Here is a 15,196-nt window from a genome sequence, read left to right as displayed (position 1 = left end):
TAAGGAGTTGAGTGGCGGCGGGGATGGATTGGATGGATGGAAGGATGGGACAGGATCCCTAATTCCTAGGGTTGCCCATTATATACGCTGGTGGAAATAGTTAGGGGCTATCGGACCCCTCCGATCGTAATCGGACGGTCGCGAATAAAATAGCTAGGGAGGCCAAATAAGAAAACGGTGACGTTTTGTAGACGTTTGGAGATGATCCGGATCCAACGGTGATGATTGCCTGGGTCGGGTTCGGGACAATTTCGGACGCGCACGTGAGGGGTTCGATGCGCTGTGCAGAGAGGGTTTCGGACCGTGCGGTCGCATCGGACAACCCCGGAAGCGAAGAGGGGAAGGAGGAAGGACTAGGTGGGTTGTGGCGAGACTGCGAGGGGGAGAAGAGAGAGAGAGAGAGGGCCCGACATCTGTTTCCGGAGACCGAAAACGTCCGCGTTAGACCGGCTATAATGCCGCTATAGTTATCCGTTGGGGCATCAAACGATCTCCGAATGGGATGAAACTTGACAGGAGGTCTATCTACACTATAATAAGACCACACGTCAACTCTCATCCCATTCCGAGAACATTTTCCGGCCACTTATAAAATAATATTTCGGACGTGCCGCGGGCGCGTGCAAGTGTGTCTGGGCTCAGAACGGACAACTGAAAGAACTCGGAGAACCCGGACGAATGCAAGTTTTCGAAAACATGCAGATGCAATGCGGATAATGACATGATATGAAATGCAACACGCAAGCGAATGACATGGCAACGTCGGCGAATAACTGGAAGACACCTGGCACATCGGTCTCGGGGCGTCATAACACTCCACCACTACGAGAGGATCTCGTCCCGAGATCTAGAATGGCACCGGAGGGAAAAACAGAAGAGCAAGAGAAGAGGTAAAACTAAGTTGCTCCTTTGACAAACGAGTGAAACCAAAGAACCTTGAAAAGGTTAAGCCATATCGAGAAAAGAATACAACAGAGATAAATGAAGTTGAAAGCACTCCATTAGCAAAGAGGAAACAAAGAAGAACAACTTTGGGAAGCACTCCGATTGAAAAGAGATGCAAGACTAGATAAGTATAAAGAACTTTAAAAGGGGCACGACACCCCGGTTAAATGGATAAGCATGAAAAGAACATGATCTTTGACGAAATGAGATGATGGGTTGAAAAGAGCAACATCACATTGCCTGCGGATGAAAGAATCAAAGGTAGATCATCAGAACAAAAGAACGGAGAAGAAAATGACAACTCCTACCACAAATGAACTTGGAAAGCATCCTTAGGAGAGTGGTCGAACGGAGTTGTTGGAAACCCAACAACGAAAAGAATAAGCTTGATATGGTCTTATGGAATACATCTCAAATTATGAGGTGAAATTCTGCCACTAATGGAAACAATGGATTGGATTGATATCAACAAGAATAAGAGAAGCTATCTCACCGGGAAGATAAAAGAAGAACTTGGGTCATTTATGAGCACCCTAAATAGCAACAATCCTTAGGGAAAGCTTTAGGTGAGATATAACCCAAGGTAACTCCAATGACGAGATTGATGGATTTAAAATACCTCATTCTTAATAACATGTGAATCATGAAACATGAACTCAAATTATCAAGAATGACATAATACCACCTCCAATGATACGGAAGAAAGAATTGCACTCTGTATAGCAAGATGAAGAAAAACTTGAGCTTCTTAGCAAAGAATGTCGATGAACACTTCGAGAAGGAATTAAATCCTTGATGAATCCATCATGTAGAACCTTCATGAAGAACTCCGGTAATAAAAGAATGATCCAAAATAATTGAATGATGAAAAGAATAAGATTGAAGCCTCGCAATGATTTAGATAGAGATCTCCATGATAATATAATTGAAAGAGGTTGAAACTCCGGGAAAAAGCGAAGATGAAACAAATGAAACCAAGAATTTGAAGGGCCTCCGGAATAAAGAATTAATCATTAGGATGAAACAAGAATAAGAATTACATTATGATTGTCCTTCATCAATTAAATTGATGATAAGCAATGGATTTGGCACACTACTTATCCCCGTAAAAAGGATTAAGATAGATATAGCATAACTTGAGAACGTCTTCAACAAGTTACCGGTAGGATTGGGAAGAACAAATGAATATATACGATAACGAATAACGAGAACTCTTGCACGAACCACCGTTAGGATTGGCAACGAATAACTAGATGTTATAGCAAGGAAGAAAAAAATCCTAAATAGCCACCGTAAGAATTGGAAATGACCGAAGGGAAGATAAAGAAACACCGGGAAGAATTAAGCAAATGAATGAAGATGCTTGAGAGAATTTAGATACATGAGAATGAAGAGATCACGAGCTGATAAGAGAATACTTGAATGATGCACCGGTAAGATTTAGAGAACCACAACTGAAAGCTGAGAATGAATAAATTTTAGATCACGGGCTCCGGATGATCAAACTAAGAAGACTCTTGAATTTGCTCCGGATAGGTGAAAAGAATTCCCACAATCAAACAATTATGAGAGGATGGCCTCGAACTAGGACCACGAATCTCTGAGAGAACGGATAAGATATGGAGGTAAAGCTCTTCTTCGGTCTTCAAATGTTGAGAGTGACGACGAGAAACACCACCAAGAATTGTTTAGACACTCCGAAAGAATCAAAAGCGAAGAGGTTGAGACAACGATGAAAAGAAAATTGAGAGATCTTGGAGAAACACATCTGACTGATGAAAATCATTCTTACATCAAACTTTAGAAAAGAATTTGAGAAGCTCCGGAAAAATAATAAGAGTCAGGTAAGATCCTGGGGAAAAAAACCTGTGGGTTAGGGCCCACTCAAGAGAAAACACCGTTAGAATGATTAAAAAGAGAGATTTCACCGGTTGAATTAAAAGGCTTGAATGAGAGAACATCCTCGAGAGATCTTGAACGAAAGCAGAGTGGAAACACGAATCTTCGAGATATCTTGAGCACTCCGGAACAATTGAATAGCAACAAATGACTGAATATGAGGTGCACCGGCATGAGAAGGTATTTGCAACGAGGAAAGGATATAATTGGCAAAGCTTGAATTGAATTCATCGGATAAAAGAGAACGAAGAATGATGAACTAGAAGCTCCATTAGCATCTTCCTGAGAATCACCGGATAAGAACATTGACGAAAAAGAATGGAGAGACTTCATATGAATAAAAGGATACTTGATTAAGAATTCTGAGTCGTCGAAGAAAAATGGGTGGGTGGGCGGGAAAACAAAGAAAATTTGGGATGGATGAAACGAACACCGTTGAGAAGAACTGATAATTGATCTTGCGGACGTTGAAAAAGAACGGATTCGCTTGAGGAGAAAACACACCGGTTTAAAAAGATTGACATGACAATCTCGATGATCTAGAAGGATTAGTATTCACATCGGAGTATGAGAACACCATTTGGGGAAGGTATGGAATCAACACTTGACTTCGAAGCAACTCGAATACCACAACTCAAAACAAAACAAAGGATTGGCTTGCAGAATAAGCCGGAACAAACATATGACTGAGATTTCGTCCGAAGTTTTCGTGGTGGGGCCTACACGGGCTCGATCGTACAGCACCATCATGTACAAGGCAGTGCACATGACATACGAAGCGTCCCCGAGTCGGCATAGCCAAGGACTCTTTAAGACACAACGAGACCACTGTAAAACCAACTGTGAATAGGCGGACCACTAGACGTCGAACCCCAATTTCATATCATACATCTGTCAGAATGATATCCTAAGAGCTACTTGAATTCCCACTTATAAACTCCCGAAATTTTCCCAGTTATGCAATCAGGTGTTGGGGATACAGGGGAAGCATAATATCTCACCCAAAACTAGAAAATCCTACATCCAGCTGTATCCATCCTTCAACACATAACCAAGAAACCTTCGGAAATCGTCTACCTCAACCTTCGAAAAGCATCCGTTATACAAGTTATGGCAATACTCCCGAACTCCCACCCCAGTACTGGGTGGCGTCGAGGTTATCTCACCAACAACTGCATAAAAGAGATTTTCAATGTCGGTAAACTAAACTCAGGTATTCCAGAACTGCAACGATAAAATTATGACGACAACACCTCGGAGCTCAACTCCCCGGGACACTTCCACAAAACCCCTGACAGGAGGCACCAAGACAATGTTCTCGTCACAGAACCATCGGAACGATTCCAAGATACCCGCGTGATCCTAAATTTTTTTAGTGAAATTTGAGAAGAGAAGAGTCAAAACTCTACGTCAGGATGCCTTACCAAAGCGATGAGGAGATTGGGAAGTAAAAAGAATTCCTAAACTCTCCGATATATAATTCCTAAATGACTCAAAACATTTTTCTAGACACAACTCGGCTGCTAAAAATGATCAATCAGTGGGGGCTCCTAAGGTCGGGGAAGTCTCTGATACCAACTTGTAACGCCCTCGATGCGGCTATATCTCCCACGTGTCGAAGCACGACTTAGAGGCATAACCGCATTGAAAGCAATGTCGCAAGTGAGGTAATCTTCAGACAACCCCATGTAATACATAAGGGAAAGAGATACATAGTTGGCTTACAATCGCCACTTCACACAATTACATGAATAAAGCATTACATCATCCAAGATACAATCAGGGCCCGACTATGGAGCCAAAATAAAAGAAGAACCCCAAATGCGACAAGGTCCCCGATCGACCCCAACTGGGCTCCACTACTGATCAACTAGAACGAAACAACATAAAGGACAAGATCTTCATCGAGCTCCTCCTTGAGCTTGGTTGCGTCACCTGCTCGGTAACATCGGCACCTGCAAACTGGTTTTGGAAGTATCTGTGAGTCACGGGGACTCAGCAATCTCGCACCCTCGCGATCAAGACTATTTAAGCTTATGGGTAAGGTAAAGGTAAGAGGTGGAGCTGCAGCAAGCGACTAGCATATATGGTGGCTAACATATTCGCAAAAGAGAGCGAGAAGAGAAGGCAAAAGCACGGTCGAGAAACTATGATCAAGAAGTGATCCTAGAACAACCTACGTCAAGCATAACTCCAACACCTGTGTTCACTTCCCGGACTCCGCCGGAAAGAGACCATCACGGTTACACACGCGGTTGATGCATTTTAATTAAGGTCAACTTCAAGTTTTCTACAACCGGACATTAACAAATTCCCATCTGCCCATAACCGCGGGCACGGCTTTCGAAAGTTCAAATCCCTGCAGGGGTGTCCCAACTTAGCCCATGACAAGCTCTCACGGTCAACGAAGGATATTCCTTCTACGGGAAGACCCGATCAGACTCGGAATCCCGGTTACAAGACATTTCGACAAGGTAAAACTAAACCAGCAACACCGCCCGAATGTGCCGACAAATCCCGATAGGAGCTGCACATATCTCTTTCTCAGGGCACACTCAGAATTGTCTTAGGTACGGGTAGGCCAGCCCAGAGTTTCCCCTGGTGGCACCGGCAGCTGACAGGTTGGACCAACACTCAGAGGAGCACTGGCCCGGGGGGGTTAAAATAATGATGACCCTTGAGTCTGCAGAACCCAAGGGAAAGAAAAGGCTAGGTGGCAAATGGTAAAACCAATGTTGGGCATTGCTGGAGGAGTTTTATTCAAGGCGAACTGTCAAGGGGTTCCCATTACCCAACCGCGTAAGGAACGCAAAATCCGGGAACATAACACCGATATGACGGAAACTAGGGCGGCAAGAGTGGAACAAAACACCAGGCATAAGGCCGAGCCTTCCACCCTTTACCAAGTATATAGATGCATTAATTAAATAAGAGATATTGTGATATCCCAACAAGTAAACATGTTCAACAAGGAACAACATCTCCATGTTCCAACAAGGAACAACTTCAATCTTCACCTGCAACTAACAACGCTATAAGAGGGGCTGAGCAAAGCGGTAACATAGCCAAACAACGGTTTGCTAGGACAAGGTGGGTTAGAGGCTTGGTTCAACAATATGGGAGGCATGATAAGCAAGTGGTAGGTATCGCAGCATAGGCATAGCAAAAGAGCGAGCAACTAGCAAGCAAAGATAGAAGTGATTTCGAGGGTATGATCATCTTGCCTGAAAATCCCGCAAGGAAGAAGAACGAGTCCATGAAGAAGACAAACGGACGTAGACGAACGGATCCTCACAACTCCGGAACGAAACCGAATAACGCGAGAAGTAACCCGGAAAGAAGCAAACAAACATAGTAAACAACCATCACATAATCATGGCATGATGCACACAAGTATGATGCATGTCCGGTTTAATGAAGCATGGCATGGCAAATGCACAAACAATCCTACAAATTAAGTGGAGATCAATATGCAACGAGTTGCATATTGACGAAACACCACACAAGTTATTTAGTTCGATCTCGTTTATGTACCCAACAATATTAAATGTTGTTAAACATGGCAAGAGTGAAGCATAATGAAACTATCTATCTAGGCAAGTTTAAATGAGCCGGAAACAACAAAACAACAAGTCCGGAAAAACTCCTCATATGCATATATTAGGTTTGGTACTGTTCTGCCCTAAACAAAATTTAGAAGTTTATTAAAACATGCAAAACAAGCACACCATTGATAATCTAGGCATTTTCTACCCCATTTACATATAAAGATTATTAAATCGGAGTTACAGTTATTTAGCTATTGAATTAAATCATTTAGCAAGATATATTAAGCAAATTTTTAAACAAACAGGCTTTTTAAAAATTTGTAACAAGGATGGAAATGACATATTATGAAACTAGATGCAATTCTAAGCATATTTCATATATAAAGTTTTTCCATATGATGCACAGTTATTAAGATATTAAATGCATGATGCTTGGGGGGTTTTCTACAAAACTGCAGTCTCAGGATAATAGCAAAATTCGCAGGTCCAGGGAAAAAACATAGTGGGCCAAAACTAGTGCAAGATGGGTCAACAGAGAGGAGGGGCTGAGGGAGCTGCTCACAGCGGGCCTTGGGCCGGTCGGTGATGAGGCCAGGCCGAAAGGGGGGCGTCGGGCCTGGGGTGGCTGTGACCCAGTCGGATCGGTCAACGGGCGAGGGGTCGGGCGAGCTGCTCTCCTCGTTCGATAGGAACCAGCGGCAGCAGCGGACCCGGCCGAGACGAGGCCTGCAGGCGCGGGTTCGGGCAAGGGGCAAGGTCCACGCGAGCGCGGTGGATCCGGCCAGTCCGAGTTAGGGAGGCGATTCCCGGCGACGAGGAACTCCGGGGAACGGACTTGAAGCGCAGGGGACGGCAAGGCGAGGTGGCCCGCAGGGGAGGTCGAGGACGGCAGGGAGCAACGTACGGGGAGGACCAGGAGGAGCTCGGGGCCTCAAGTGCAGGCACAGAGGAGGCCGAGGCGCCATCGCAGGGGAACGACAACATCGGCGGGGAACTTGGCGTCATTAACAGGTTCAGGAGGCGTTGCCGGGGCCTGTGCCGTCGAGACCTGAAGGAGGAGACAAGGCATTGACGAATCCGGCCAGTTGCAGGCGTCGAGGCGGCGGGGAGGACCTGGATCGGGAGCTTGGCTCTCCGTCACGCTCGTCCCTGTGAACCAGCGAGAGGAAAAGACCTGAGAGGGAGAGAGAGATCCAGGGAAAAAAACGAAGGGAGAAGGAGAAACGGGCGGTTCCTGGTGACTGTTGTTGCTGGCCAGGAGCCTTCAACGGGGAAGCACCGGCGAGGAGGAGGCTGAGCGCGGGAGGCCGGCGCTGGGTCGTTGCGGGAGCATCTCGATAGGGGTTCAAACGAGTAGGGGATCGGGCGGGGTGGTAGGAGGCTTGCGGGAGGAGGCAGCAGGTGAGGTGGATGGAGTTGGATCGAGAGGGGCTCTGGTTGGCCGGGCGTGCAAATTAAGGAGTTGAGTGGCGGCGGGGATGGATTGGATGGATGGAAGGATGGGACAGGATCCCTAATTCCTAGGGTTGCCCATTATATACGCTGGTGGAAATAGTTAGGGGCTATCGGACCCCTCCGATCGTAATCGGACGGTCGCGAATAAAATAGCTAGGGAGGCCAAATAAGAAAACGGTGACGTTTTGTAGACGTTTGGAGATGATCCGGATCCAACGGTGACGATTGCCTGGGTCGGGTTCGGGACAATTTCGGACGCGCACGTGAGGGGTTCGATGCGCTGTGCAGAGAGGGTTTCGGACCGTACGGTCGCATCGGACAACCCCGGAAGCGAAGAGGGGAAGGAGGAAGGACTAGGTGGGCTGTGGCGAGACTGCGAGGGGGAGAAGAGAGAGAGAGGGCCTGACATCTGTTTCCGAAGACTGAAAACGTCCGACGTTAGACCGGCTATAATGCCGCTATAGTTATCCGTTGGGGCATCAAACGATCTCCGAATGCGATGAAACTTGACAGGCGGTCTATCTACACTATAATAAGACCACACGTCAACTCTCATCCCATTTCGAGAACATTTTCCGGCCACTTATAAAATAATATTTCGGACGTGTCGCGGGCGCGTGCAAGTGTGTCTGGGCTCAGAACGGACAACTGAAAGAACTCGGAGAACTCGGACGAATGCAAGTTTTCAAAAACATGCAGATGCAATGCGGATGATGACATGATATGAAATGCAACACGCAAGCGAATGACATGGCAACGTCGGCGAATAACTGGAAGACACCTGGCACATCGGTCTCGGGGCGTCACAAGGGGTCAGATCTTGTGGAGTATATGAACGCCTTTAATCAAGTCGTGACGGATCTAGCACGCTTGGGTGCGACGGTTGACGACAAGGATAGGGCAATTCTGCTTCTTTGTTCATTGCCATCATCCTATGACCATTTGATCACTACGTTGACGCACGGCAAGGTGACCGTCAAGAATGAGGATATTACTGCGGCATTGCTATCTTATGATATGAGAAAGAAGAACGCAGTGGAAGTCTCTCATGGTGAAGGTTTGCTAGTCAAGGGTGAGCAGTGGCGGAAGGGATATGAGGCTGGGAAGAACAAGAAAAAAAAAGAATATACAGTGTCACAAGTGTAAGCAGTGGGGACATATGAGAAAGGACCGTCCAGAACTCAATGGTGGGGCAAGTGCTAATAAGGCAACTCATGGTGATGACTCAGACAACAGTAGTGATGTCCTCATAGTATCAGACAGGCGGTCAACCAAAGGTGAAGCGTGGATGTTGGATTCGGCTTGCTCTTTTCATGCGACACCCAACAGGGAGTGGTTCTCTTCGTACAAGTCTGGTGAGTTTGGTTTAGCCTATGTGGGCGATGGCACAGGTTATCGTGTTGCTGGAGTAGGTGACATCAAAATCAAGATGTTTGACGGAGTTGAGCGGATGCTTCGGGGAGTCAGGCATGTGCCGGGGCTAAGGAGGAATCTAATTTCGCTCGGTGTTCTTCATGATGGTGGTATGGTATTCCGTTGTGATCAGGATAGGAAGACCATGAGAATCATGAAAGATGAGGTGACCGTGATGATTGGAGGGAGAACGGCTTCACATCTTTACAAGCTGCAAGGGAGCACTATTGCAGGTGGAGTCACGGAGACTGGAGTTGCAGGAGTAGCAGCGGGGTCTCACGGCGGCGGCGGGTCTGGGGCAGATTGTCGAGTAGCTCTCAGTAAGCTCCGAAGAAGACAACACAAGTCCGGAGTACATGAAAGTTTGACGCATGGACAAATTCAAGGTGGTGGAGAATATTCGCCAAGGTGGAGTTTGTTGTGTTTCTGTGACGAATATTTTGTACTAGTTGGGTTACGCTTGGACTTGGTGTTGTAGTGTGGGTCGAATACTTGTAGTGTCGGAGTCGGACACGTTGTATCCTTGGCCTCTTATATATGAGGAGGCACCCCATGTTGTAACCCATGACGGCTAGATAGCGACAGGCTCGCAAGGGGGTGCTGGCGGCTTGTGGCGGCGCCTGGGTGGCCGGTGTTGCGGTATCTCGGGGAGGAGCGCCCGTAGTCATTGCCCCGGGGAGTAGGCGAGTTCGCCGAACCTCGTTAACAAATCTCGGTGTCGTCATTGTCTTGTGATTGCTTGTTCCTCGGTGGACCGACCGCGTACTATGGATGTGTTGTACTTACAACTGCAGATTTTTGCAGTGAATAATTTTGCTTTACTAGACTAGAATGGGACGTGGTTGGCTTGCGAATTGCAGTGCTGTGCCCGTTGCTAAAATGCTTGTTAATTTGTTGTATGCAGTGCTGTGCCCGTTGTACTGCTATCGTCAGAAGCACCCAGTCAACCTGCTGCTGCTCGGCGTTTTCACAGTGGCCATCAGCTTCGTTGTGGGCATGACATGTGCCTTCACTAGCGGTAACTGTCTCCCCCACCATGAATTATGTTCTTGCCCGCAGATCCTAGCTTCTTCTTGAGTCTTCTAATATAATGCCCCTCTCGTTGTGTCAATTCATTACATGTGTATGACCAGTAAGCTTGTTAGTCACTATGTATGGCAATTGGATAGTTGCTGCCAATTTGCCATGGCCATGCAAATGTTAGGCAACCCATGTGACTGTAGCTGATGCATTTTTCCGGTTTGTGTTGAGGGCTAAGTTGTACCTGTTGGTCACCTTTTATGATATGCTTGTCTGAGTTAAGCATTTGTGATGTGCTTGTCAGATTTAGCATGCACGTACTTAATTGTTTGGTCAAATTTACATGGAAGTTAATTTCTGTGGTAGAAGAGATGTACGAGATGATTTTTTTAGAAAAGGAGGATGACCGTCGGCCTCTGCATTTGGAAAATGTACGAGATGATAAGAAAGCAATTAGTTCATTTAATTAGTGGCTAATTTTTCGAGTTCTATATTATGAAATAAAGAAACCGCTAAAATAAAATATTCCGGCATGTGCACATGCAAGGTCATTTTGGAGGCTGTGATTCTTACAACGGTGGTTGCTTGAGCCTCACTCCTTACACCTTCTGGGCTGTAAAGAGGGGCAAGGACTTCAGCTTCCTTGGTCCTTTCTTATTTGCTTCTCTCATCATGTTGCTCGTCTTTGGGTTCGTTCAGGTAAGATATGATGCCCATTTATCAGGCTTCTCTATTCTACAATCAATCAATACTGATGATGGCTTCTCTAAATATACGGATCTTCTTCCCGCTGGGCAAGCTCTCTCACATGATCTATGGCGCGCTGGCGGCACTCATCTTCAGTGGCTACATTGTCTATGACACGGACAACATCATCAAGCGTTACACCTATGACGAGTATGTCTGGGCCGCCGTCTCGCTCTACCTTGACATCATCAATCTGTTCCTGGCCCTGCTGACCCTGTTTAGTACGGGTGACAGCTAAAGCGCATCGCCCTGCCCCTGTTCACGAGACCTCGACTTGAAGAATTGTATAGGTTGCTCTTGCTTGCACGGTGAAAATGTTGGTTAGTAGTTTATTAGTTGAGTTGATCCCTAGCTAAGAGAGGAAACTTAAGAAAACTGCTGTGTGTGTGTTCTTTCTATGGATGGTGGGTGTGCTGTTCACATGCTGGATTGGTGGTGTGCTGCTGCGTTTATGATATCATTTCTTACTATAACGGTTTCTGAATTCTGATATGATATCATCTGGACGAGCACAATATTGTTTCCCAGCTCCTATGAATTGGTCTCTTGGCCCGTCGTACGTTTTGATGGCGTCTGCCCTGGACTATGAAATAAACTCACAATCAGACCGATTCTCTGCCAGAACTAAATCAAAGAGACGCCCGTTCTCATTTAGTATGAACAAACTGAATGTGTTTTCCATTGGTAACACGTTGAATCGGTCCTGTTCAATGGCTAATGACTTTGTAGTGTATGTACATTCAAAGAGAATGGTGCTTGAAGATTTCATCCACTTAAGTTTGATGTGAGCACTGATTAGAGGGACTGAGGCGCGGCCGGTTCACCACTACCGCACGAGAGCAAAACCCCTGTGTGCTCCTCGGTGGCGAGCTCCGCAACTGCTCCGCTGGGAGCTTCTTGTACCACGTCACACGCTCGTGCTCCATGCCGACGGCGGACGAGACGGGACGCGGTGGCAGCACTGATGGGTGGAGATACAGGGGAAATGATGGCAGCTAAGGTTTGACAGCCGCTAGTTGGCTTTTAATAGAGGTGCCAGGGCTGGGTTTGGAGGCGCGAGACAACTCGAGCAAATGGGTTGTGTAGCTGGGGAGGGGGACGGGGTGTCGGAGAGCCTCTTTTTTTGTCCAGGCTGTCAAAATATGGATTATTTTTTAGCGATAATTCATAGTTTGCTCTTCCGAATTATGAAAATAGACTCATCAAGAGAGGAGGGAATGTCCTCTTGTAGAAGGTTTTAGGGAATCTTTTTAACCGATCTTAACTCATGAAGGATGCACAACTATGTCTACTACCTAGCAAAATGTTGATAGCTTCTCACTTTACAATCATATTTGAATCATTTTTGTTGGTATGGATCTTATCAAGTTGTAGTAACTTTTTTACCTAGGGGAGAGATTCCCCACCTGAATTTTTATTTCAAAAAGGGCAGACCCATATTGTTACAACAAAAAGATAAAAGGAAACACACACAAGAGGGGGGGGGGGGGGGGGGGGGGGCTTGGAGGTAGTTACATCACACACTCGAGGATTTAAATGTAAGTAACCAAGCCATCAGTCGATCTCACCTTGGTGGATGGCTAGCATGCAAGGCCTCCAGAGAACAACACTGTTGCGACAGTTTTTGACGAGAAGGGGAGCGGTGGTTGAAGGCCACACGTGAAAGTTAAATATGTTTTGGTGCTTCCAAAGTTGTCAGCGGCACAACCACACCTGCGCAAAGAGATGTCACTTGGGCGACGGTGGCTAAGACATCTAGGATATGGAGCTGCCAGATATTGACATTGTCCAGGACGAACATCAGGCACATCCCAAAAACAACCGGTAAAGGGGCAGGAGAATATCAGATGGTTAGCCGTCTAAATGACAACAACACATAGGGGGCGTCCAGCACCGGTAGCATCGATGATTTTCTTCCAGAGGAGGACATCCCGCGTGTCGATTCTAGCCTCGACCAGGAGCCACCCAAAGTAACACACCCACGAGGTGCTGCCTGCAACTGAGCTAGATTAATCAGCAAATGGCCTGGCCTATCGCCAAAACAACACATGTCGTAGAGGGCAGGTGTGGCCAACACGTCCTTGGCGCCGACGCAACAAGTGAGGGAGGCGGCTGGGGAGATTGAGATGGTCAGATGGATGGGAGGGGTCAGGTTAAGTTTTTTACTTGGAAGGTGTTAGGCGGGCTTCAATGGGCTTGCATGTAATGCTGATCAGTGATGGGCACATATTTTCGCTCGCCACTAGTAATTGATTATTAGTTAAGGGCACCCCTTCTGACCCGCCACTAGTGGTGATTACCATTGGCAGGCGTTTTCTAGGGTATCACTTCGTTTTGTCTTAAAAGGGAGATACCAATGCTTAGTATGGATGAGAATATTCTAGCAATGGGTTACCCAAGGAGTTCCTGCAAAATTGTTCATTGCTTCCATCACTACAAGATTGAAATATTCAATGAGGTGCTTGATAGAAACATAGCTAAGATGAATAACCGGTTCAGTGAAACTTCAACAAGGTTATTGATATGCATTGCTAGTCTAGATCCTAGAGACTCATTTAGTAGATTTAATCATGATAACCTGCTTGAGCTTGCATCTATGTACTTAGTCGACTTCGATCCAGAAGAATTATATCATTTGGATGGTCAGCTCAAGATATACATTGATATGATGAAAAGGTATCATGTTTTTTGTGGTTGTGACAGTATTGCTAAACTTGCCCTCAAGTTGGTTGAAACTAAGGAACATTTACAATTTCCTTTGGTTTACCGGCTCATCAAACTTAATTTGACTTTGCCAGTAGTGACGACATCTGTTGAAAGAGTTTTCTCAACCATGAATATCATAAAGATAAATTTGAGAAATAAGACATCTGATGATTGGTTGAATGATATGAAGGTATGCTATGTTGAGCGAGAAATATTTGCCGGAATTGAGGACAGGAAGATTAGAGAACATTTTCATAGCTTGAGAGACCGTAGAGGCCATCTACCAAACCCTCCTCGTATACTTACAACTTAGGGTAAATTTTTTTGTTATCTATTGTTTCAAACTATTTGCTTACTTTTTCTAAGACATATATTGATAGCCAACTTGTTCACCTGCTGTAGGCATCTATTAGTCATGGAGTTGGGCATTTTGGGCCATGGAATGAATGATTCAAGTGACAGGAGTCCATGTTAGTAGTTATCTATGACGTTCATGTTAGATTTTGTGTTTTTTGGTTGTTAGATCACCTAGTTGTTGAGAATTTTGAGCTGTTCTAAATCATTGGTTATGTTGATTCTCGAGTGCATCTTGCTTCATATTTGAATTTTGTGAGATTTGGTTCAGGGGACTTGCATTTTTCAATCAAAAAATTTATATTTCAAATGTTTCGCCCCGGCTAAGTTCAATTCTTGGATCCCCCACAGGTTAGAATTAGTGTTTTAGGAATAGATCTATGGTCCATTTCCCCTATATTGTAAGTATACCACTAGAAGTTGCATTTAAATTTTTTGCCCATTTTTAGGTTTAATTTTCTGTTGTTGGGGCATTAAATGAATTTCTAGGTATTTAATGGAGGTAAACTTTTTTTTTGTTTTTTAAGTGAAAATGAAGTTTGGAAAATATGAAACTTAGCATGGAGTCATGGTATGTCATGTAGGCATTGTGTTTAATTTCTCAGTGAGTTAGAAAAAAGTCGTGATGTATTTCACTTAGAAATTGTACTCAACATACACCATTACATGTATCATCTTTGGGGAAGGAACTAGGTTTCAAGAGGGAATGAGCAAGTTTACATGTGAAGCGACCGCTGTTTCGCCAGTTGGACTTGAGATTGTTTTCACACTCAACATACACCATTACATGTATCATGTAAAAAAATTGGCAATTTCTTGGGTCTGTTTGCTATATTTAAGCCATTAAATGCATTGCTAGGCTTCTAATTGATACAATTAAAATTTGAACAATAGGTACATGACATAACCGTTAGGAATTGGTTGAAAAAAAAATCTTATTGGTGATATGATTTTTTCTAAAACAGCGGACCATTGGCAACAGAAAAAACAGCACAAAAAGAAAACAGCGTCCAGCGAACGAGCGGGCGGACAGACGAGCGAACAGCGCAAACTAGCGTTCTTCTTCGGTTCGCGCCGGAACTGGAACTGGTGTCCATGCTTCCAAAACC

General features: G+C 45.3%; 1 pseudogene; it reads left to right on the top strand.

Annotated features, from left to right (window-relative positions):
* The first annotated feature begins 10,091 nt into the window (after positions 1 to 10,091).
* LOC125547211 lies at positions 10,092 to 11,265 on the top strand (annotated as a pseudogene).
* The last annotated feature ends 3,931 nt before the right edge of the window (positions 11,266 to 15,196 follow it).

The sequence above is a fragment of the Triticum urartu genome, chromosome 3 (genome assembly GCF_003073215.2).
Source record: "Triticum urartu cultivar G1812 chromosome 3, Tu2.1, whole genome shotgun sequence".
Taxonomy (NCBI): Eukaryota; Viridiplantae; Streptophyta; class Magnoliopsida; order Poales; family Poaceae; genus Triticum; species Triticum urartu.
Note: the sequence above shows the minus strand (reverse complement) of the source record. Positions and strands in the feature narration are given on the sequence as shown.